A 22,141-nucleotide genomic window follows, 5' to 3' on the forward strand; every position below is an offset into this window, starting at 1 on the left:
GCTCTTCTCCCAGCACAGATCTGCTCCCTGGGCAGCTTCTACAGCTCGTGCTGCTGCGGCTCAGCTCCCAGCACAGATCTGCTCTGGTTCTCCCCGGCTGGTGCAGCTCTGCTCCCCGGCTCTTCTCGGGCTCCTGCTCTCTCCTTAGCTCCGCCCCACTCTGGCCCAGGCAGTTCCAGCTCCCACGGAGGATGGGACCCCCTGGCCTGTTGACTCCCTCATTACACTGCCTGGCCTGTCAGTGCGGCTAACTTGGAGCTTTGGCCTCTCCCCATTGCCCCTGGGGACTGTCAGTCTCAGGGTCCTGATTTCCCATTGGCCCTTCCCCCTTCTATTGCTGCTGGGAACTAGCCAACCAAAAACCCCACTAAGTTTTAGTAAGGGGCCAACAGTCCCCTACTCGAGCCAGTCCCGTGAGGGTCACCGATGTGCAGAGAAAGCAGCACAAGCTGGTACCATGGTGTAACGGGCAGCACTCAGGACTCTGAATCCTGCAGTCTGAGTCCAAATCTCAGTGGGACCTTGTGGTAAAGACCTGGAGCTCCCAGTGCTCAACTTCCCTGTCTCCAGTTGTGCAAGAGCCAATCTTTCCCCTCCTGCTGGGTGACTCACACCTCCTAGAGCCAGGTCTCTGGCTGGGGTGGCCACAATGGGTTGGAGCTCTAGAACTTGCTACCCTGGTGGTTGGGATTCTTGCTGCTTCACCTGATGCCCATGAGTTTGGCCCTGGTGCTTCCTGCCACACTTTTCCTCTGGCCCACATGGCGCTTGAAGAAAGGAGGGTCAGGGCCGGGATTGATAGTCAGGGCTTGGCAGGAGGGAGGAAGATTCCCAGGCTGGAGCCCACACACCTTCCCTCCTCCTCTGGGCACCTAGAGCAGAGGCGGCCCAGCTCTGTCTGCTGGACACCTCGGCAGAGTAGGTGAGTTCATGTAAATACAGTCTGGTCCCAAAGCCTCCCCAACCCTGGCTCGTCACTAGCTGGCAAGGAGAGCTCATTCACACCTTGCTTCCAAATCATCATTTGAAATTCTGAGGTTGGCCAACATTGCGAAGCCAATGCACCGACATTGTCAGCAAACACAACAGCTGGGTGAGAAACCGGCTTTGTCCAGACTTTCAAACCTATTTTACTTTCTCAGGTACAAGTATTTTTCATACGTTGGATCTGCTTTTAAAGTGTGTGTTAACGTTGCAATTTCCATTCAAATTTGCAACCAGTGACAACATTGGCAGCGCTGCATGTAACTACCTGACCACTAGGGGTGTTGGGAAATTCGGGAAGGGTGCACAGCCCCCTGGCTGGGGGGCGTATAGGGAATGCCGGTTTCACTGAATTGAGTCTCCTACTGCAGCACCTCAGTAGGTCACATCAGAGAGGAGCTGCAGTGTCTAGGCAGTGGGATGCCTGTGCCTTTAAGAGCCCAGCCCTGGGAAGCCCATGCTGAGAGGTGCTGCCTGTGGGAGGGGAAATAGAAAAGCCCCTCTGCTCCCCCCTGCATCTTTGCAAACACTGGAGTCTCAGCCCCCCGAACTGTTACCCCTCTGCCCCTGCCTGTGCCGGGGTTTAACCCTCTGGCAGCGCCTCCCCCTGGGCTGAACTCCGGCTCCTTCCCCCGTCCCTGACTTTGCCCTTCAGCCCCTCTCCTAACTCTGCCTCCAGCTGCTTGACCCCCCGACCAGTCAATTTCCACCCCCTGCTCGGACCCTGGCCACCCCCCTCCTCTGATTTGCCCCTTTTTAATTCCTGTAAAAAGTAGGGGGGGCTGGGTCCCATTCTCTGGGGGTGGGAACGGGGCACCTGGCCCCTGCCTGCCCAATGCTCAAAGCGCCTCCCACGATCTTGCGGATGTTTGCTGAGTGCTGCAGGGTCACCTGCAGGGAGAGAGACACGCGGTTAGGAGGTGATGCAGCCAAGGGTGCCTCACCCAACACTGAGATGCAGCCACCTCTGGGGTGAGTTACACAAGTCAGCAAATGAATTTGGAACAGGAAACGCACTGAAAGGACCGAGGCAGCTTCAGGAGGTGGAGAAAACCAGAAAAAGCAGGAGCCCTAGATCCCAGCCCTGCCCCTCCCCCCCTCTACCTCCTAACTTCCACTCCCCTCCCACATTTGAGGGGAGAACCCAGGAGTCCTGGTCCCCAGCCTTGCCCACCCCCATATTTCGACATGGCCCCATCCACAGCTGCCCCCCCAATACCCGGGCAGGGCCTTAGGGCACCCCGGGGCCTTCCTTTTTGCACAGGACAGGTGACGCCAGTGCCCCAGGATTGGGAGAGCTCATGCTAATGGAGACGAAGGCAGCAGACACCCCACGACAGAGTAAGAAGTGCTAGGGGCGCCGTGCTGCAAGGAGTGAGGGTTGGCAGGGAATGGGAGGATCTCCCCTCACAGCGGGTGCATCTGTCTCCCCCACAATTCCTCCCCAGCCCTACCCCGGCCCAGGCTAATCCCGGCCCAGCTACCAGGGTTACATTTGGCCTGGATTCCCCAGCTGCTGCGGGAGGGACGTGGGGCTGGGGAGCATGAGCCTCTACTCCCCCTTCCCCCGACATAGTTGCATGGGAACTGACCAAAGGAGCCTGCAGCACTGCTGCCTAGAGGAAACTGAAGCACCAGCCCGTGACAGGCCTTGACGACAGATCACCAACAGATGGCAGGGTAGACGTCATTCTGACCCTGCTTCAAGTAGATTGTGGCAAAGATTCAAAAACAATGAACGTTAAAACTCACCAAATATGGGTCAATCCATCCTCATCGTGGTGTCCGCTCATTATATTCCACACCCCAACGTAGCCCTCAGATGGACAACATACCCTCCTAACTCAGTGTCTGTACATTAAACTTTTACCCCCAGTCAGGGCTACTGCAGATTACGTATTCCTTACGCCACCTGATCTTAAACCAAACTTCGCACCCCTTGGGTAAGCCATACGTTGTTCCCTGAGCACCAGAAACTTCTACGCCTAAACGCTGTGCCATACACTTTTTTTTATCTTTGAGCATCATCTTAATAAAATGTTGATATATGTTCGAGATCCCGGCTCCTGTTCCTTTGCAAGGCGTGTGCGTTTGCTCCGGGTTTTAGTCTGCTAATACAGCGGGCGGGGGCGGGGATCGTGCCAGACGCGCTTGCCTGCTGCAGACACGGATCCAAGGTTGAAACTCGTCCCCCCACAAGCTGAAGGCTTAACTGAAAACAGTTTAAAGTGCTCCGTCTCTGGCACTCAGCTACCCAGCTCCCAATGGGGTCCAAACCCCAAACAGATCCCTTTACCCTGCAGAAGCTTTAAAATCAGCAGCCTGCGCATCTGCCTGCCAGGCGAGGCGTATAAGGCACTAATCCGGATAGCAGCAGCTGGGTGGCAAGCAGCACCAAGCACCAGCAGAGTGGCGCAGCGGGAGCGTGCTGGGCCCATAACCCAGAGGTTGATGGGTCAAAACCATCTTCTGCTAGGCATGTGCTTGTTTCTTTTCCCTCTGGGCCTTCAAGCGAGCCGGTGACCAGCAGAGCACCAGAGCCTAGGCCATGAGGCAGAGGTGGCTGAGGCGAAGCGGCCTGCCAGGAGCTCCCGGCACCTCTGGCTGCCTGGGCTGAAGGCAGAGGCAGGCCTGGGCGTGGCGAGGGCCTCCTGTCCCGGAATGAGGCTGCAGTGCTTCCTGGTCCCCTTTTCCCACCCACACCGGCAGGCGGCTGCGGGAGAACACGAGGGAGGCTCTGGGGGCGCTAGGCAGCGCTGTGTGTGGGGCTGTCCGGGGAAAGAGCCGAGGCCCCCGACTCGACCTGCCATTGACTCGCGTGGCTCTGCGCGGCCGTCAGCCGGGGCGGGCCAGGCGCGGATGTGACTCAGGCTTGGGCCGCATGGCGTGCTTTCCTGACGAGGCATGAGGCAGGCCAAGAGCTTTGCACAGCGTACAGGGAAGTGGGAGGGAGGTGTCTTTGAGCCGGCCGGTCTCCTCCGCTTCTCCCTTGCCGCTTGGGCGGAGGCGGGAAGGGAGTGAAATGTTCCCGGCTGAAAGTTTTTGTGCTCGGCCTTGAGGATTAAGCCTGAGCCTCCGGCACGGCTGCTGGCAGATGGGTTTCTGAATAACATCCAGCCTGCTCTTTGGACCACCAGCTGAAAGCACTGAGGCCAGAGGCAGCAAAATGGGACCTTTGAGGCTCCCCTAGCCCTCGAGGAAGTAGCACAGGCTTAGCGCCATCCTGGGTGGGCTTAAACCACCATTCTTTCAGTTAACAGCCAAGCGCTGATCCATTGTGCCACAGAGACACAGATGGGTGAGGCTGTATTGAGCACAAAAGCCGGGAATCAGCTCAGGGTACGGTATAGCACACGCATGCAGTGGTTAGCCAAGCAACAGCAAGGAACTGGACTGGTATGGAGCGAAAGTTCTGTGGGAAGGAACCGAAAAGAGCACCGGGGCTGTGGTACAGCGCTCGCATACACTTTCTTTGGTCCGTTTTGCTGGAAGAGTTAACAGTGAGAGACTGCTAGTCACAGGTCAGTGGGTGGGTTTGTGCAAAGTAGGAGTGTACAGGGAACTGTCTTTGAACAGAAGGAAGGAGAGGAACCAGTGAGAGGAGGGAGGCTGAAAGACTTCTCTCTCTTTGAACAGCATTCTGTGTTAATGGTTCTTGCTTTGAATTCTTCAATTGGAGTCATTTCAGGGAAGTGATCCTCACTTAGTTACCTAATTTTCAAAGTCATGTGAATGGGGTTTGGTGCGTGTCTGGGAGCTCATCATGGCGAGGTAGAAAGCAGTGGGGGCAGAGAGGCTGTGTAACAGCCAAGGGTGTCAACCTTGTTTTCAGCTCTTTAGAGCTCAGATCCAAGGGTATATTACTTCTGTTCACTGGATTGTTGGGTAGTAAGTCATCTATTGGACTTTGATTTATTGTCTTTTGTCTGCAGGTAGTAAATCAATCACCAAATGTGCTCCTGTTGATTCTGCAACTTTACCAGGGTAAGAGGTGGGAGTGGAGTGGATGGGGGAGCCCCACCTGTCAATCCTGTGCTGTGAGGACAGGAGGTAAGTCACAATAAGATATATCAACTTCAGCTACACTATTCTTGTAGCTGAAGTTTTGTGTTTTACATTGACCCTGTTCCCCCCCCCCCCCACCCACAGTGTAAACCAGGCAAAAGTGTAAGCAGTCTCTTAGCCTATCCATGCTGTGATCAAGTGTCTTGGGGTCTATCTACACTATGAAATTAGGTCAAATTTATAGAAGTGGTTTTTAGGAATTGTTTTTATACAGTCGATTGTGTGTGTCCCAACACAAGGGGCTCTAAGTGCATTAAGTCACTGGACTGCATCCACAGTACCAAGGAGCGTCGACTTCTGGAGCGTTGCAATTTGGGTAGCTGTGGGTAGCTATCCACAATCTCCGCTGTCCATTGGGATTCTGGGTTGAGATCCCAATGCCTGATGGGGCAAAAACAGTGTTGCGGGTGATTCTGGGTACATGTCATCAGACCCTCCTCGCCCTCCCTCCCTCCGTGAAAGCAACAGCAGACAATCATTTCGCACCTTTTTTCCTGGGTTACCTGAGCAGACGCCATACCACGGCAAGCATGGAGCCCGCTCAGCTCACCGTCACACCGTACGTCTCCTGGGTTCTGGCAGACATGGGACTGCATTGCTACACAGCAGCAGCTCATTGCCTTTTGGCAGCAGAAGGTGTGTGTTCTGATTAGTAGCCATCATCATCCTAGGTGCTCTTTTTGCTGATCTCAGTGAAATCAGTTGGGGCGCCTGGGCAGACAAGGGAGTGACTCAGCCAGCTCATTCCCATCTTCTGCCAAGCAGCCAGGCGATGACGATGGCTAGCAGTTGTACTGCCCCGTTTGCTACTAGCCTAAGATGTAAAAGCTAGATGGATCAAAACAAGAAATTGACCTGATTTGTTTTGTGAAATCAACAGCCTGCTAAACCCAGGGTTTTGAGTTCAATCCTTGAGGGGGCCATTCTGTGTGACAGTTGTTTGTGTTTCTCCTTGATGCAAAGCCACCCCTTTTGTTGATTTTAATTCCCTGTAAGCCATGCCGTCAGTCGCCCCTCCCTCCATCAGAGCAATGGCAGACAATTGTTTCACACCTTTTCTCAGCGCAGAACCAGAAGCTGCAAAAGCAAAACCAGGCAAGGAGGCGACAGCAGTGCGGTGACAAGAGTGATGAGGACATAGACATGGTCATAGACTTCTCACAAAGTATGGGCCGGGCAATGTGCCCCGGCAATGTGCACATCATGCTGATGAGCTCAGCATGGTCACCTGTGCTGATCAGCACACCACGCTGGCCAAACAGGAAACGAAATTAAGAAGTTTGCAGGCCTTTTCCTGTCTATCTGGCCAGTGCATCTGAGTTGAGAGTGCTGTCCAGAGCGGTCACAATGGAGCACTCTGGGATAGCTCTGGAGGCTAATACCTTCAAATTGTGTACACCACTACCTAAATTCGACCAGGCGAGGCTGAGTTCAGTGCTAATCCCCTCGTCGGAGGTGGAGTAAAGAAATCGATTTAAAGAGCCCTTTAATTTGAAAAAGGGCTTTGTCGTGTGGATGGGTCAGGGTTAAATCGAGGTAACGCTGCTGAATTCAACCTAAAGTCATAGTGTAGACCAGGCCTCCGAGAGATTTTATAGCTACTGGCTGGCTGGGTGTCCAAAAAGAACAACCCTCCCCGCTTCCATTGATCACACTTGGTAACTACTAAGCAGAAGCACAGAATCATAGATTGATTTGCTGGGTCTCCTGCAGGCCTTCCTAACAGCACAGCAGGGCTGCTCTTGGATCTGCACAATGTTGTTTCGTTTAGCAGTGACTGTGAAGGCACTTCCAGCTATTTGGCCGTGGGAACTCTGGTATTAAGTGGACACCCTGTGTATGGCTGTATTGCTTGTAGATTTATATATTCTGTATTGATGTTACCAAATGGAGTATTTTGTAGCTGTCTGCTATAATTTGTTTAACTTGTATGAAATATGAATATGCTCCCTCAGACTTAACTACCTGCCTTTCACACACTCCCTGCCCCTCGCTCTCTGGGGTGGGAACAAGCCACCAGCATGTGTGTCCATTGGATTTTTTTTATTTAATTACTTCTCATTGTTAAATTATTTATGAGTGGTCTTTAAATTTCATTGCAGTGCGTTTTCTTCCTGCCACTGTCACCTGGCAGCTCAGGGATGTGAGATTCTCCTCCATTGCATTTCTGCCCACGGAAAAAGAAGAGAGATCACACGTCAGTACCTTTGGAAATAAAAGCAACCTGGAAACAAACCAGCTGTCTCCTCAGTGTGCAGTTTGTGTCTCTTTTGCTGCAGTTGATGTGTGTGCAGCATGTGTGGTGCACAGGGGCACTGTGTGCTCACATGGGAATTCACCACCCTTGGTGCAGGATTTGACTTGTTCCTGGAGTGAATGTAGCACTGTGGAGTGTCAGGCACAGGCTGCATGACCCCTTCCATTTATCCTTGGCGCAGATACAGCCCAGGCAGTGCTAGTGCAACCTCCCCTCCTGCTGCCCTCCACCATCATCTGCTCAGCCCACCTGTCAGGGCAGGAGAATGTTGCTCCATGGATCCTGGTTCTCAGATGGGGCTGCCCTGGGATGGGGGTGTGTGGTTGCATCCATTAGGTCACCAGACTGAGCCTTCTAATATCCTTGGTGATTGTTCCCAAGATCCAGGACGTTGTGCTCAAACAAAGAAACATCTCCCAGCTTCCTGGTTGAAAATAAGGCCCTTTCCTTGCAATACAGAGGAAAGAAGTAGATCTTCACCCCAGATGGGACTTGAACCCACAATCTCTGGCTTCGGAAGCCAATGCCTTATCCATTAGGCCACTGGAGCCCTGATGTACAGCTGTTGACGAGATGGAAATTTCCTCTCATAAATGCACATTCCTCACATTTGCTTCAACACTAAATAGCCCCTTTATGTGCCCTAGAGAAATGTCTGCATCCCCTGGCAGCGAGGCAACTGGGCAGGTCGCTGACAGAGCTGAGCACCACCTTTCTGCCAGCCATCGTTAGAGAAGAACCCCACCCTAGAGTCACCCCTCCCTCCTTCAGCACCTCCACGGCTGTGGCTCTGAGTGGCAGTAGGATGATTAGGGGGTGAATCCGGGGCTGGAAGGGGGGTAAGGTCGGCCTATAAGGAGTGACCAGGTGGGGCTGACCCAGGGGGAGGCTGTGGGCTGCTGGTTGGTTGTTGGGATCCGAGCTCTAGATCAAAGCTGCACAGTGACCTGACACCCAGGGTTATAGGGCCGACATAGTGACCCCCTTACTGGCCTCGGTGACCCCCAAACCCTTGTTACTAAGGGCATTGAGGAGTCTCTGTCACTTAAAGCTTCTGGGAGCTCCCCAGCAGGCTGTGGGCGTCAGCCGCCTCCTGCCTCACAGGTTAGACTCTTGGCACCGTGCCAGCCGCCCCCTCGCTTGCAGGCCCAGTGTAAGAAGCAGGAGGCCTGGTGCTGGCAGAAGAGGGTTTTGATTAATCGACCTCTGTGTTATGGGCACAGGACACTTCCACTGTGTCCCTCTGCTGGCTTTTCTTCAGCAGCGCCTAGCGGCCCTGGCTCCAGGCTAGTGCCTGGTGAGCTCTGGCACCGGCAGGAAGCGCTGCAGGGTGCTGGGCAGCGGCCCTGGCAAACCAGCTGCTGGTAGGTGTCTCTGTGGTATCATGGGTCAGTGAGTGCAGCTGTTAATGGAAAGGAGGGGGGGTTATGCTCCCCCAGGGCTGCCACTGAAGGCTCCTCATGGGCTCCTCAAGGTCTGCTGGGAGCCGTGTTGTCCCCCTTTTGCCACGTTGAAGGCTCCCTCCTGGACACAGTGGATTCACCTGCTGCCTACAAGAGTGTGGGGGCCGTGCTGCAAAAGCGCATCTCCCAGCAGCCATGCCAGAGCCTCAGGTTTAATCCTCAAGGCCGAGTGCAAAACCTTCAGCCGGGAACATTTCGCTCCCTTCCCGCCTCCGCCCAAGCGGCAAGGGAGAAGCGGAGGAGACAGGCCGGCTCAAAGACGCCTCCCTCCCACTTCCCTGTACGCTGTGCAAAGCTCTTGGCCTGCCTCATGCCTCGTCAGGAAAGCACGGCCATGCGGCCCAAGCCTGAGTCACGTCCGCAGCCTGGCCCGCCCCGCCCCGGCTGACAGCGCGCAGAGCCACGCGAGTCAATGGCAGGTCGAGTCGGGAGCCTCGGCTCTTTCCCCTGACAGCCACACACACAGCGCTGCCTAGCGCCCCCAGAGCCTCCCTCGTGTTCTCCCGCAGCAGCCGCCTGCCGCTGTGGGTGGGAAAAGGGGACCAGGAAGCACTGCAGCCTCATTCCGGGACAGGAGGCCCTCGCCACGCCCAGGCCTGCCTCTTGCCTTCAGCCCAGGCAGCCAGAGGTGCCGGGGAGCTCCCTGGCAGGCCGCCGCCTCAACCAGGAAATAAGGAAAAGGCGATGAATGACTAAGTCAGGAAATAACAAGGAAATGAAGAGGTTTGTCGAATGGGTTTCTGCCCGATTTAACATCTTCTCAGCTACTGCTCAAAGTTAAAGACCTAAAGTCGACCTATCGGCATAAGTACAGATGGTTAGATGGGAATTAAAAGGAGCTGCTGTCACAAGTGTTAGGTGCCTGCAAGCAGCATGCAGAGCATTTAAAACCACCGCAGTTAGAGGCTCAGATGAAACGTTTGCCCTAAATCAGAAACGACAATAGGAGGACCAGCAGAACGCCACTCTAGGTAAACGTCAGAGTAATGGAGGCCGTTAGAGGCAAAAAGTCATTCCTTAAAATTTGGAAATCAGATCCTAGTGAGGATAATAGGAGGTGCACAAACTCTGGCCTGTTAAGTGTCAAAGTGTTACAAGTCGGGCCAAGAAAGAATCTGAGAAGCAACACGCTAAAGACACAAAAGCTAAGCATAAATCCGGTCAGTGCGAGTCCTGGTCTGTCCCTGCAGAAAGGTGAACCCCTCTGTGGCTGGGTGAGCTCCTCTAAGCCGACCTCACTACAGACCTGTGCCAGGTAGTGCTCATTGTAAAAATGTTTCCTCTGAAGGTTGGGAAAACAGGACCAGCGGTGCTCAGGCCGGCTGACACAATTAAAATCCCCCCCAACACCAAACATCATGGAGTCCAGAGGAAGGAGCCTTTGATCTTCCCTCTCATGCCTTAACTGGGGACCATACACACAAATATAGCAGTAACCAGTGCCACAGAGCACAAAGCCACCACAAATGCCCTCCCTGGTCAAAGCTCCACCACCTTCTTTACTAGCACCGTGAATCTGAAGAACAAGAATCCAGCCACATAATTCTTCCCTGGCCAGGAGGCCTTTCCTCCAATCAACCTCTGCCTATTGAGCTACCTAGAATTGTTAATGTGCATTTCCTGAACACCCACCATGGCCAAGTCCAGCTGCTCCAAGGCACTGAACAGCAAGCACCTCCTCCTGGGCCCCAAATCCCTGCCACCTTCCACATGGCCATTTCACAGATGCCCCTTCCCTGGTACTGCCCTTGCTCAACTGCGCAGAGGAGTTTTCATCCCCAATGCCTGCCTGCCACTGCCCAGCAGCCCTCTGGCACCATTCCTGAGGGCCACCACGTTCGGAAAGACAGCTCTCATCTCTCAGGGGCCCCATGAGAATACAGTATTGCAACTTTTTTAATGGAAAGGGCCCCCAAAATTGCTTTGCCCTAGGCCAGCTCTGCTCACCTTGGGTACAGGCACCGCTGTGCTTCCAGAGAACAAGCTGCCAAAGGACTTGCCAAAGGCTGGGGTTAAACCAGGGACCTTTAGATCTTCAGTCTAACACTCTCCCAACTGAGCTACTTTGGCAGCTGCTTCAAAGTGTTTTGGCCCGCTGCTTCTCTGCTCGGGATGTTTTTGCAGCAGTTGAAAAGCAGGTAGGAAAGCAGGGCCAGCCCCCGAGTGGGGCCTCTGACCGTTCCCACTCAAGGGGCTCCTTTTGGCAGGGGGGCAGGAGATATTTCCCACAAGAGGCTCCTACGCTGCCTCATCCCCCAAGACCCCTCCTCCCGCTCACTGCTCTCCGTCCCCTCCCCACCCTCACTCGCCCTTATGGTCATTAGAAAGTGGCAAGGCAGAGCCCTCCCATTTTTAAAAGCCCTGGGGTGTTGTTCCCCCCTGTTCAGGCACCCCTGGGCCCTGCACTTCACACAGCTCTCCCTGATTTCAGCTGTTAGTGAGGGAGCCTCACTGCTAGTGCAGACTGGGCAGTTTCTTGCAGGAGAGACACTGTCCCAAAGCAGGACTAATGCTTAGAGCTGGTTATCAGTGATTTCAGATCTGTTGGTCTGCAGCAAGACTCTCCATTGAGTCTTAACCAGCTCTGTTATTACACAGGGAAGAACAAAAGGGTGAAATGGGGCCTGGAACCCTTAAGAAGAATCCACCCCACCGAGTACAACACTTGTCGCTACCTGCTCTCAGCCCCACTGAGAATGTTTTGGGGGTCACGCCTTGGCTTTATCAGCCTAGGGGGGTTTCAGAAAATACTATCCAGCAGGTGCTCCAGTGGTACAATTGGTTAGTGTACAGTACTTATAGGGCAGTGCTGAGAGAAGCTATGCTGAGGTTGTGAGTTCAAATCTCACCTGGAACAGTGGTTTTCATTAACCACATGGCATCACCCCCCCATTTGGCCCTGTGGAATGTAGAATTCCAGCCCTGGGACACTGAGGAGGGGAGGAGTGGGAAATGCCCCCTTCAATTATTACCTCCTCTCCAGAGGGCAGGTGAGAATCTACAATCCTTTCTCCTCCCTCAGCCCTGTGCCAGGATCCCTCAAGCAGAGCCTGGAGTCCTGCCCCTGGCGTCTGTACTATTGACAAAGACTAAGTGACAAAGACAAAACACTCAAATCCGCCTGGTGCAGGAGCCAGGTTGCTCTTCAAATTCTGTCGTTGGTACATTTCCAGGCCTGGGAATGTCCCCAACAACATTGAATGGGAAGCTGCCTGCAGAACAGTGACACTGCACAGAGCTCCTGCGGGAGGGGTGGGAATTAGTAACATTTTGAGGATCGTTTGGGAAATGAGCCTTTGCTGACAAGGTTTGTCTCTGTTCAGAGTTCACCTTCAGGTGTTATGTTGAGGGATCTTTAGTATATTTTTGGGAAGTTATTAACTATCTCCTCAACTTTATTTACTCAACAAAATTGGTGTCACTTGATTTTGCATCTCCTGTGAAAATACAACTGACACGTGTGGCTTTCTACACAGGGTCATGATGTTAAAGTTGAGAATTCAGTCTCTACTTCTGGCCGGGGGTGTTGCTTTTTACAGCTGCCTCACGGCCAGGCACCTGAGCTGTTAGCTGCACCCACGGTCCTTGCCAGGGCGCCTGCTGAACCCTGGGCAGCTGCACTGCAGTGCTGGGGTGACTGCAGGTGGAGAAGCTGCTGTGGAGCAATGTAGAGCAGGTGCAGGAAGGAGACAGGGTCACTATTCACATTCTGAACTGCACAATTTTCCAAATTTGGGAATAGATTAATCGATTCATAGACTTAAGGTCAGAAGGGACCATTATGATCATCTAGTCTGACCTCCTGCGCAACGCATGAGCCACAGAATCTCACCCACCCACTCCTGTAACAAACCTAACCTATGTCTGAGTTATCGAAGTCCTCAAATCGTGGTTTAAGGACTTCAACGTGCAGGAATCCTCCAGCAAGTGACCCGTGCCCCATGCTGCAGAGAAAGGCGAATGTCCGATAACAATTCTAAGGGAAGGTGAATGCAGAGCTATGACATTGGAGATGCCCAGACCTCCAATGGGGCAGCATGGAAATTAATAATGGGAAGATCACTTGCAAAATTAGTCATCACTGACAAGCTTTGTCTCTGTTCCTATTTCACGCTGTGGTGTTAGTTAGAGGAATCAGTACAGATTTTTACTATATTAATTAAACACTTAATTTTATTTAACCAAGACAAAAACTTAGTGTCACTTATTTTTCTCTGTCCTAGCAAGAATGAATTGAATTTTGTGACTTTCTGGAAAGTGCAGCGAGATTAAATGTGGGAATTCAGTCTCTGTGTTTGTGAGCTGATGTTTTCCTCTCACAGGTCAGTGCCTGCATTGAAATACCAAAAGGGATCTAAGGGCTGGTGTACGCTGGGCACTTCACTGGCAGAGCAACGTCTCTCAGGGTATGAAACCCCGTCCACCCATATAGTTACAGTGACCTAAACCCTGGTTAGATAGTGCTAAAGAAAAGGAAGAATTTTTCTGTCAATGCAGCTATTACAGGGATGGAAAACCTCTCCACTGACTGTCTACTCCAGAGTGCTATAGCAGTGCCACAGCAGCATTTTAAGTGTAGACAGAGTGAAACTAGATTTAGCTCCAGTTTGCACTGTGAATGCTCAGGCACTAAAACTACAGTAATCATAACAACAGTGCAGAGCTTGCGTAGTTGGCAGGATTTGAACCTGCGCGGGGCAACCCCAATGGATTTCTAGTCCATCGCCTTAACCACTCGGCCACAACTACTTGAAGTATAATTGTTTTACTACACGATAATTCAGTTCTCACTGAATTGTCTCTTCAAGTGTTTGCTCAGACCAGCTTCCCCAGCACATTCATGGCTGTGCATCAGTGTAAGTGTGTCCTTGGGTGAACAGCGAGAATTCCTGCCCATTTCCCTTCCGGCTGGAGCAGGATGAGAGTGTGTTTGTGTGAACGACATTGCTGTAGATTGTTGTTCATTCCCCACTCTGACAACTCAGCCAGTCCCTTTCCTAGTCAAATCTCAGCACATCATTCCAATATCAGGTGGCAGGATTTCTCTGGGGCACTGAAATTTTCAGGGGCTGTTGCATGAACTGAGCCTTGCATTCCACCCTTGATGTTTCATGGACTAACAACAGCAGCAGAAAGAAAGAGCCGAGCCAATATCTCCCTGGCAGGGATGCAGGTGCCACGTCCCCTCTGTCTGACCATCACATTGCAGGAGAGAAGATTTCACTGGAATCAGATGCCTGGCTCAGACCAGAGACACAGGGAGGTTTGCTGTTCATGGATCTGTGCAAAGGAAATTGTGTCTCTGTGGGAAATGGAGGCAGGAAATGAAACACCCAATGCCCTAAGGAATGTGGGTGAAGGACTCGGGCTGAGCAATGATTTAACAGGGGTTTGTTTCAATTTATTGGCCTGATTAAATCTATGGCTAAAAGCCCCCTGTAACAGAGGTTGCGGGACAGGACAGGCAGTTCTGCGCACAGTGTTCAGAGCTGCCCCGTATCTGCCCTTTCTCTGCCCCGCCCCTGCTCCCAGAATGCACCAGGCCCTGGACTGAACTCTTCCCCTGCCGGCCGAGCTGGTTTCGTTTGCTGTGATCCTGTTGGCTTGGCAGGGGGGAAGTGACAGTCCCACCCCAGAGCCAACGCCCCCCTGTCACCCAGCCCCCTGACCCCCAGCAGGGCAGGTCAGCCAGGAGCTGGGCCCTGCCAGGCACTCAGGGGCGTCTCCCCTGCAGCTGGGGGCTCTCCCCAGCGTGGTCTGTGGGAGCTCGCGCACTAACGGGGCAGCGGCAGCAGCCGCGTGGTGGGTTGGGCTGGTGACCCGGGTCCATCTCCTGGGGTCGGCTGGGTTCATGCTCAGGTGACTGGCCCCAGCCACCGGCCGAGCCCCACGGCCACGCTGCTGCTGTTACCGCACTAGCCCCTCACGCCCCCATTCCCTCACTGAAGCCAGGAGAAGGTTTGCAGGGAGGAGGGGGGGTTGACCCCAATATCCCAGAGCTGATTCTCCCCACAAAGGGGTGTGTGCATGTGGTGGGTGCCGTGTGCAGCGCCCTGTGCCCATGAGGAGGGGACCGGGGCTCTGCCGGCAGGAAGATTTATCCTGCAGGAGCCCTGCCTCCCTCCCCCAGGGGTTCCCCTGGAGCAGAGAATCTTTGAATCCTCGCCGGAGACTAGAGACGCCTGAGCAGCACAAGCTGCCTGGCAGAGGTTCTGGATCAGGGCCTCACGGGCACATGGGGTTCATTCCCTCAGGGCTGCCCTGCCCAGTGCCAGGGCTGCTCTCACTCCTCCAGCACAGAGGGGGCTGCCGGCTCTTTGCCAAGCTGGGTCCCAGCTCAAGGCAGATTTAACACTAGCAGGGGGCCCAGGTATGTGCTGGTGCCGCTCAGGAGGAATCTGGGCCAACGACTGAGTAGAAATTGGGTAACACTGAAGTGGAACTAGAAAGACCCTTGATGGGACGTGGCGGGTAGGTAGCCCCCATTGTGTACCGTGCCCTCACCGAGAAGTCTCTGGGAGTGTGGATTCTTCTTGATGCGCCACCAACACGACTCGTTGGTCCTGATGTCGGCTGCTCCTTTCTTGATACTGACAAGCTAGTTGTGGGCGTTTCCCACTCACCCCATAGCTCCGGGATGCACAGACAGCAACACTGGTGTGGAAGAAACGAACTCCACTCTCAGGTTTCAAGATCCTTGAGATCACTGACTTGCCAATGTAATTGTCAGGGGGTATAGCTCAGTGGTAGAGTGTTTGACTGCAAATCAAACGGGCCTTGGTTCAAATCCAAGTACCCCCTTAAAAGCCTGGCCCTTCAACAAAAAGTAATTGCATATCCATTTCCATTATGTTCAGGAGCTCCACTGACTAGGGATGAATGGAAACACTCAACATTTTCCTGTGCAAATGCATAAAAATCTAGCAAATATGTCCCCCAGCTGAAATCAGTTCCAATCCTCTAAGAGTCTAGTTTATGTTTTCATCAATGAAACAAAGGCACGTGAAGACACATTTGCAGGTCCTTGGCCTCCACGGGCTACAATGTGCAGAAGGACAAGAACCACATCCACTTGGGAGGCATGGACTAGTCTGTATTACATTTGGTAAGTAAGTTGCCACTGGGACTGAAAATTCTACTGGAGGTGGACAGGAGCCTGTTGAAAAAATAAAATAACCAAGATTTACCAAACTCCCTGTTACACATTCAATCCTCTCTTTTTTCTATTTTATTAACCTGGGAGCAAGTTACCAGTGACCCAGGGCTGGGGTGGAAGAAGGTGCAAGTGCGGGGAGGAGCCCAGGGCGGGGGCAGCTGGGGGTGTGTGGGTGGGGGAGCACTGGTAGAGGAAGGGGAGAGTTGAGGCTGGGGCAGCACCGGGGGTGTGTGGGGGAGAGCCCAGGGCTGGGTTGGCAGGGAGTGAAAGTGGTGGGAGGCCCAGAGCTGGGGAGGCAAGGGGTGCAGGTGTAGGGAGGAGAACCCAGGGCTCAGGCAGCAGGGGATGGGAGGGCAGACAAATTTTTATTTTTGCTTGGGAGGCAAAACCTAGAGCCAGCCCTGCCTCCACATACCGTAAGGTAGGTAGGAGCGGATCATTATTATCCCTACTTGAAGAGGGAGAAGCTCAGGCTGAGACAGGAGAATTGACTTGTCTTAGGTCACACGGCCAGCCAGTGGCAGAGCTGGGAATAGGACCGAAGACCCCTGATTTTCAAACTAACCATCGGATCTTGAATTTCATCCATTGAATGACCTGAATAAAGTGCTCTCAGATGAGCTCCAGACCAACAGTGCACAGTAATTATTCAGCAAGTATTTGAGGAGAACTGCAATGTTAGAGAGAATCATGACCTGCTCAGAGACCATTAATGCAGAGAAGCAGCAAAATTCAAACATATGACTGGTTATGAGTTATTTCCTTGGTCTTAAAGAGAACAACAAGGACCTGAGTCTCCTCCTGTCAATAATCCCCTGCTCAGGCAATCAGGGTAGAGACTGAGGACGGGAGGCTGAGGTTCTCAGCAGGGAGTCTAAAGGATGGTTCAGGTCACTGGTGGGGATCACTGCCCGAGCACTATTTCAGCCCCACATTTTTGGTGGACCTCCCATAGTGGGAGCTGCCAAACACTCCCCATAACACATACACACACCCCGCTCTTGGTGTTGGGAGGAAACAGGTGAAAGGACAAAAGAAGCAAGAGAAGAGAAAGGAGGAAGGGATGGAGGAAAAGGTGAAACACAAAGGATAAACCCTAATGTCTCCAGTAATTCTAGGGGACAAAATCCCTGGTGCGGAATAAAATTCTGCCTCCTTAAGCTCATGTTTTCCATGCTTAGATTTCATCACCAGATGGATCAGACCGAACAGGTTTCAAACCTCAAGGAGGCTCTTACCTTCTAAACAGGGACGGCTGGTCTCTAGTAAACTCCCTAAAAGGGAAGGAGAAAACTCGAAAGAGGTTCCTCCTGGCGCTCACGTACGTGAACCCGAATACTCCCTCAGTCCTCAGAGAGAGACCTGGAGAAGGAGACTTGCTGAAGCAAAGCCACAGGGGTTTCTGAGGTTTCCCTGGCCCCTCGCTCCTGTCCTGCCTGGCTGATGTCAGCATCTCTCTGTGAGGTCACCACCTCCCCACCACCTTTGACCAATAGTCTGAGGTCCTGCAAAGGCCTTTGTGATGACACTGCCACACCCTCCCTTGCTGTGCTAATGTCCTGCCCCTGGCCAGGCACTTTGGGGTTTGAGCTACTCCTGTGGATCACCCCACTCAAGGAGCGTTCGTTCTAGAAAGCAAGTCGGCTAGACAGTAAAACATCAGATGCTGCTCCCAATACTACACTCAGTTTTTCAGAAATTAGTTGACTTTATGGCCAGAAGAGACCATTAGAGCATCTAATCTGACCTCCTGCATATCACAGGCCTCCTGTATGACACAAGAGCTACTTTTGGGGCAAACATATTCCAGAAAGGCATCTAGTCTTCATCAAATGACATCAGGAGATGGAGAATCCACCACTTTCCTTGGTAGCTTGTTCCTGTGGTGAATCATCTTCGCTGTTGAATATTTGTGCCTTAGTTGTAATATGAATTTGTCTCTTTTCACCGTCCAGCCATTGGGGCTTGTTATGCCTTTCTCTGCTTTAATACCCAATCTTTTCTCTCCATTAAGGCCCTTCACACCCCAGTGCCCAGACCCACAGCCAGGGCCCCAGACACCCCACAGCCCCAGCCAGGGTCCTGCCAGATCTTCCTGGCCCCAGTCCCCAGAGCCCCTGGCCAGGGCCCCAGACACCCCAGAGCCCCCAGCCCCAGGGAGGCTGGGCACTGGCGAAGGGGAGAAAATGGGGCACAATCAGGGGGACAGGGAACTTCTCAGGGGTGGGGAGGGGGTCACCCTGGGGGCTGCTCGTGGCTCTAGGGAGAAAGGGGCGGGGTCCCCACGGGGGCAGCAGTAAATCCGAGGGTCTCAGCCCCCTTTCTCTCCCCGCTCCTCGGGGGCACCGGCTCCCCCCCCGCCCCTTTCCCACGGAGGGGCCGGGCATGGGGGGGAGTTAATGAAGGTCTCTCCCGCCGCGATGTGCGCATGCCCAGAGCCCCAACGGCACAAACCCTTCTGCGGCCCAAGAGGCTCAACGGCCCCGCACGAGCCAGACAGAACCGCAGCGCGTCGCGCTCCCGTTCAGCTCCCTCTCCGACGTCACTTCCGCTCCACTGAGGCCCGGAACTACATCTCCCAGCCTGCCCCGGGGCGCGTCCGCCCTCTCCAGCCCGGGTGAGGAGGGTCAGCAGCTGGAACTGCGCATGCTCCTGCGAGCCCCGCTGGTGCGGAGAACAAAGCTGCTGCTGCCGCCTCCTCCGTGCGAGCCGGTGAGTGAGAGACCCGGGGGCGGGGAGTGAATTGGCTCCTGTCCCGGTTGGCGCCTCTCGCCCCCCCCCCCCGTACAGAGTCTCTCCGGTTCTGCCCCGTTTCTCTCTCGAGGTCTCGCTCGGGCTGTAACGTCCGGGAGATTCGCCCCCTCCCCAGGGGCAGATTAACTTTGTGTCCCTGGCACCAAACATATTTGTGGGCCCCTGGGCAATGGAGCCTGTGCGAGGGGCCGGCTGGGGCGAGGACGCGCAGGGCAGTGAGCGGCCCCACTCAGCCCAGCACAGGGCACTGGTTACAAACCCAACATTGCTGGATGCACCTGCCCCCGCCCTGTGCTGCCAGCCTGCCCCTCCCCACTGCCCCAGCGCCCCTCCCCATGATCCGCTCTCTCGGCTCCCCTGTCCCCCAGTCTCCCCGTTTTACCTGCAGCGATTTGTCCTTGTCCGGGTGGGAAATTGTTGCCTGGGTCAGTCCCAGCACGTGGCTGCCCCTGGCGCGGGGTGAGATGCCAGTTCTCTGCCAGGGCGGGAGGGCACGTGTCCCCGTGGGGCTGCCCGGACCCTGGTTTCCCAGTTACTGCCCCCAACTACCAACACAGCCACCAGCCACCTGCCCGTCCCCACTGCCCCCTTCCCTCATCCAGGGACCTGCCAGCTCCCCCCCACTTTGCCCTCTTAAAGCAGCTCCTCACAGGGCTCCCTGCTGCCTGTGGGAATGGTGGGGGGAGCCATCACTTTCTGTATATGTATTGGACTGTAATATAAAATCCAGTCCAACAGCCCCCCTTTTCCCTCTAGCTATTTAGCAGTAATATAAAATCCCCTCAGATCTCGACGGTGTTCATAGACTATCAGGGTTGGAAGGGACCCTCAGGAGGTATCTAGTCCAACCCCCTGCTCAAAGCAAGAACAATCCCCAACTAAATCCTCCAACAGATTTTTACCCCAGTTCCCTAAATGGCCCCCTCAAGGATTGAGCTCACAACCCCGGGTTTAGCAGGGCAGTGCTCCAACCACTGAGCTATTCCTCCCCCCTCTCATGTTATCACTTGCGTAGTTTCTGATATGTATTCTCTGCAAATCTAAAAATTATCCTAAGCCCCACTTTTTCTCTAATTGTCTATTTCTAAATGACTATGGCCTGAGATTTTTCCCTGTCTCTTTAATTATAAAATACTAAGAAAATCTCAGATTTACACCTTTCTCAGATTCCTGAACATGGATATAAAATATTGGCAAATGTTGCCCATTTTCTCTCTATTCAGTTATCAGATATTGATGTGAAACACTCAGATTTTACCTCGTATCAACAACTGATATAAAATCCCTCTGATTTTCCACTTTCCTCTCTAAACGTATTTAATACCCATCAAACCCAGAGGCCTCCTGTTTGGGGATCAGTAGTTCCCAGCTGGTAACAGGAGAGTTGGCTGGACCCTTTCCTTTTCTCCAGCTGGCACTGGGTGAGGAGGTCACTCTGAGTGCAGCGTGGGTCAGCAGTATCCCAAAGCCCATGACAAATGGTCTCTGGGAGGGTTGCTTCCAGTGCGAAGATGTAGCTAGTGACAGGGCATGGACCTTTCTTGCCCTTCCATTCTCCTGTTAAAGCAGCACCCCCAGGATCCCTCTGCCCGGGTGACTGGCCAGCAGGGGCAGTGATAACTTTCTATCCACTTAGCAGACACAGTGAGGTAACTGTTGCTGGGGTAGGGGATGGGGTGTCTGTGTGGGGAGATTGCAGCTGGAGCTGAAGGGGCATTGTGGGAGGAGGCCTCTGGGTGACTGGGCAGGGGTTCTGGAGGTTTGGGGTGGGTTCTGATGTGCCCAGCCCTGAGGCTGTGGGTCCTGGAGGTGGGTAGCACTGGGGACACATTGGTGCAGAACAGTGAGGGTGGCGTCTCTTGGGGAGGCGGGGCAGGGGCTGGAGGGAGCCTGGTGCTGTGCCAGGGGCTCAGTCGTGCCCAATGCACAGAGCTGGGTGGGAGTGCCAGGCGCTAGGTCAGGATGCCAGGCAAGCAGAGGAGGGGTCCCGTTGTAAAGCATCAGGGGTCCCAGGCAAATGGCCTGGCAGGTCCTGCTGGAGGACAGGTGGGGGTCCTAGGCAGGCAGTAGGGAATCCTGGGCAGGCAGTGAGGACTGAATTCCCAGTGAGCGGTCCCCTGGGGTGGTCCCTGGTTGTTGGGGGCTCTTGGTGGGGAACCTTTAGGATTCCCAGCCTGCCAGTGATGGTCTGGTGGGGTTCTCTGGCCAGTGGGGTGCTGAGGGTATCTGGAGTCCTGTTCAGGGTTTTTGGGGGTTGGGTCCCAGGGAATATCTGGCTGCGGGGTCTGGGCTCTGGGTACTGGGGGTGTCTGGGGGGCCCTGGATGGAGGCTCTGGGGGCTGCTACTAACCATGCTCCTTCTCTCTGATCAGCTTGTGCCAGAATCCTGACTCCAAGCACATCCCAGCATTCCCCAGCCAGGCCCAGTCACCATGATAACTTTCTATCCACTTATCAAACATCTTGAAAACTCCAGGACCTTCCAGTTCCATTGGGAAAATTTGTCCCCCGAGTCCTTATACTAGATCTTGAGGGTGCGGCAGGTGGGAAGGGGGCTAGAAATGCCACACAGTGGTCTCTTCCACAGCATTCTGGACTCATTCATTCTAAAATCTGGTTTCATTGAGACCATTGTTAATCCAGAGTCACTGTATGGAAAGACAGGGAGTGACTCCAGATGGACAGTGGGGCAAATGAGATCAGCAGTTCTCCCTGTGAGGAGGGGCTCTCATTAGCTGCTCTCCCCAGAGAGCTAAAGGACGGAAGCTGCTCAAACGCTCTGTCCCTCTCTGCTCAGGAAATTGGGGTTCAGCTTCCTGGGTCAGACGCTGCAGCCTCCATTGTGATCTGGGAGACCAGGCTTAGCAGCTGCTGCTCCCCCAGCAGGGGCTCTGTGCTGGGATGTGACCTTAACTAAAGCTGCTTCTCTGCCTGGCCCAGGTGATGACTTTCTCCAGCTGGTCCTAGCCCCTTGGGGCAGCCCTGGGCCCTGTTAATACAAATTCTACCACAGACTCCAGGTAACTGAAAGTCCTCTGGGAAAGTGCTGGGGACTGGCAAGAAAGTGACTCTGCACAAACAGCCTCTCCTCCCATTAGCAATTGCCAGGAGCAAATCCAGCCATGGGAGAGCAAAGCCCCCAGGACTGGGACTTTCCCAGCCAGAGGGGCAGGAGAGAGGACAGAGGAGAGACTGAAAGGGGCAGTGGGAGAAATGAGTGGGGAGAGATTTCCAGGTCTCTAGTCCACCCAGACACATGTATTGCAGCATCCCTGGGCAGAACCACTTTCCAGTGAACAAGAAAAGGATCAGACAGAGGAAAAGCTGGTTCTTGACTCCATATTCCCCCTGCTGGGGTGTGACTGCCGTGGGGTCAGTGTCGAGGAATCCCCACAGTGACTCCTTTGGTTCTGCTCTTTTCTAGCCTTGTGTTCAGAGACTTAGTTATGAGATTGGGAGAGG

The 22,141-nt window shown here is 53.8% G+C and overlaps 4 non-coding genes across 4 annotated transcripts; 2 read left to right on the plus strand and 2 right to left on the minus strand.

Moving 5' to 3' along the window:
• Positions 1-7,783: 7,783 nt before the first annotated feature.
• Positions 7,784-7,856, minus strand: TRNAR-CCG. Its single transcript has one exon. It is a non-coding gene; the product is annotated as a tRNA-Arg (tRNA).
• Positions 7,857-11,532: 3,676 nt separating this feature from the next.
• On the plus strand, positions 11,533-11,626 carry TRNAI-UAU. The gene is made up of 2 exons: positions 11,533-11,570; positions 11,591-11,626. It is a non-coding gene; the product is annotated as a tRNA-Ile (tRNA).
• Positions 11,627-13,436: 1,810 nt separating this feature from the next.
• Positions 13,437-13,518, minus strand: TRNAS-AGA. Its single transcript has one exon. It is a non-coding gene; the product is annotated as a tRNA-Ser (tRNA).
• A 1,980-nt stretch (positions 13,519-15,498) lies between these two features.
• On the plus strand, positions 15,499-15,570 carry TRNAC-GCA. The gene has a single exon. It is a non-coding gene; the product is annotated as a tRNA-Cys (tRNA).
• The last annotated feature ends 6,571 nt before the right edge of the window (positions 15,571-22,141 follow it).

The sequence above is a fragment of the Mauremys reevesii genome, linkage group 12 (assembly GCF_016161935.1).
Source record: "Mauremys reevesii isolate NIE-2019 linkage group 12, ASM1616193v1, whole genome shotgun sequence".
Taxonomy (NCBI): Eukaryota; Metazoa; Chordata; order Testudines; family Geoemydidae; genus Mauremys; species Mauremys reevesii.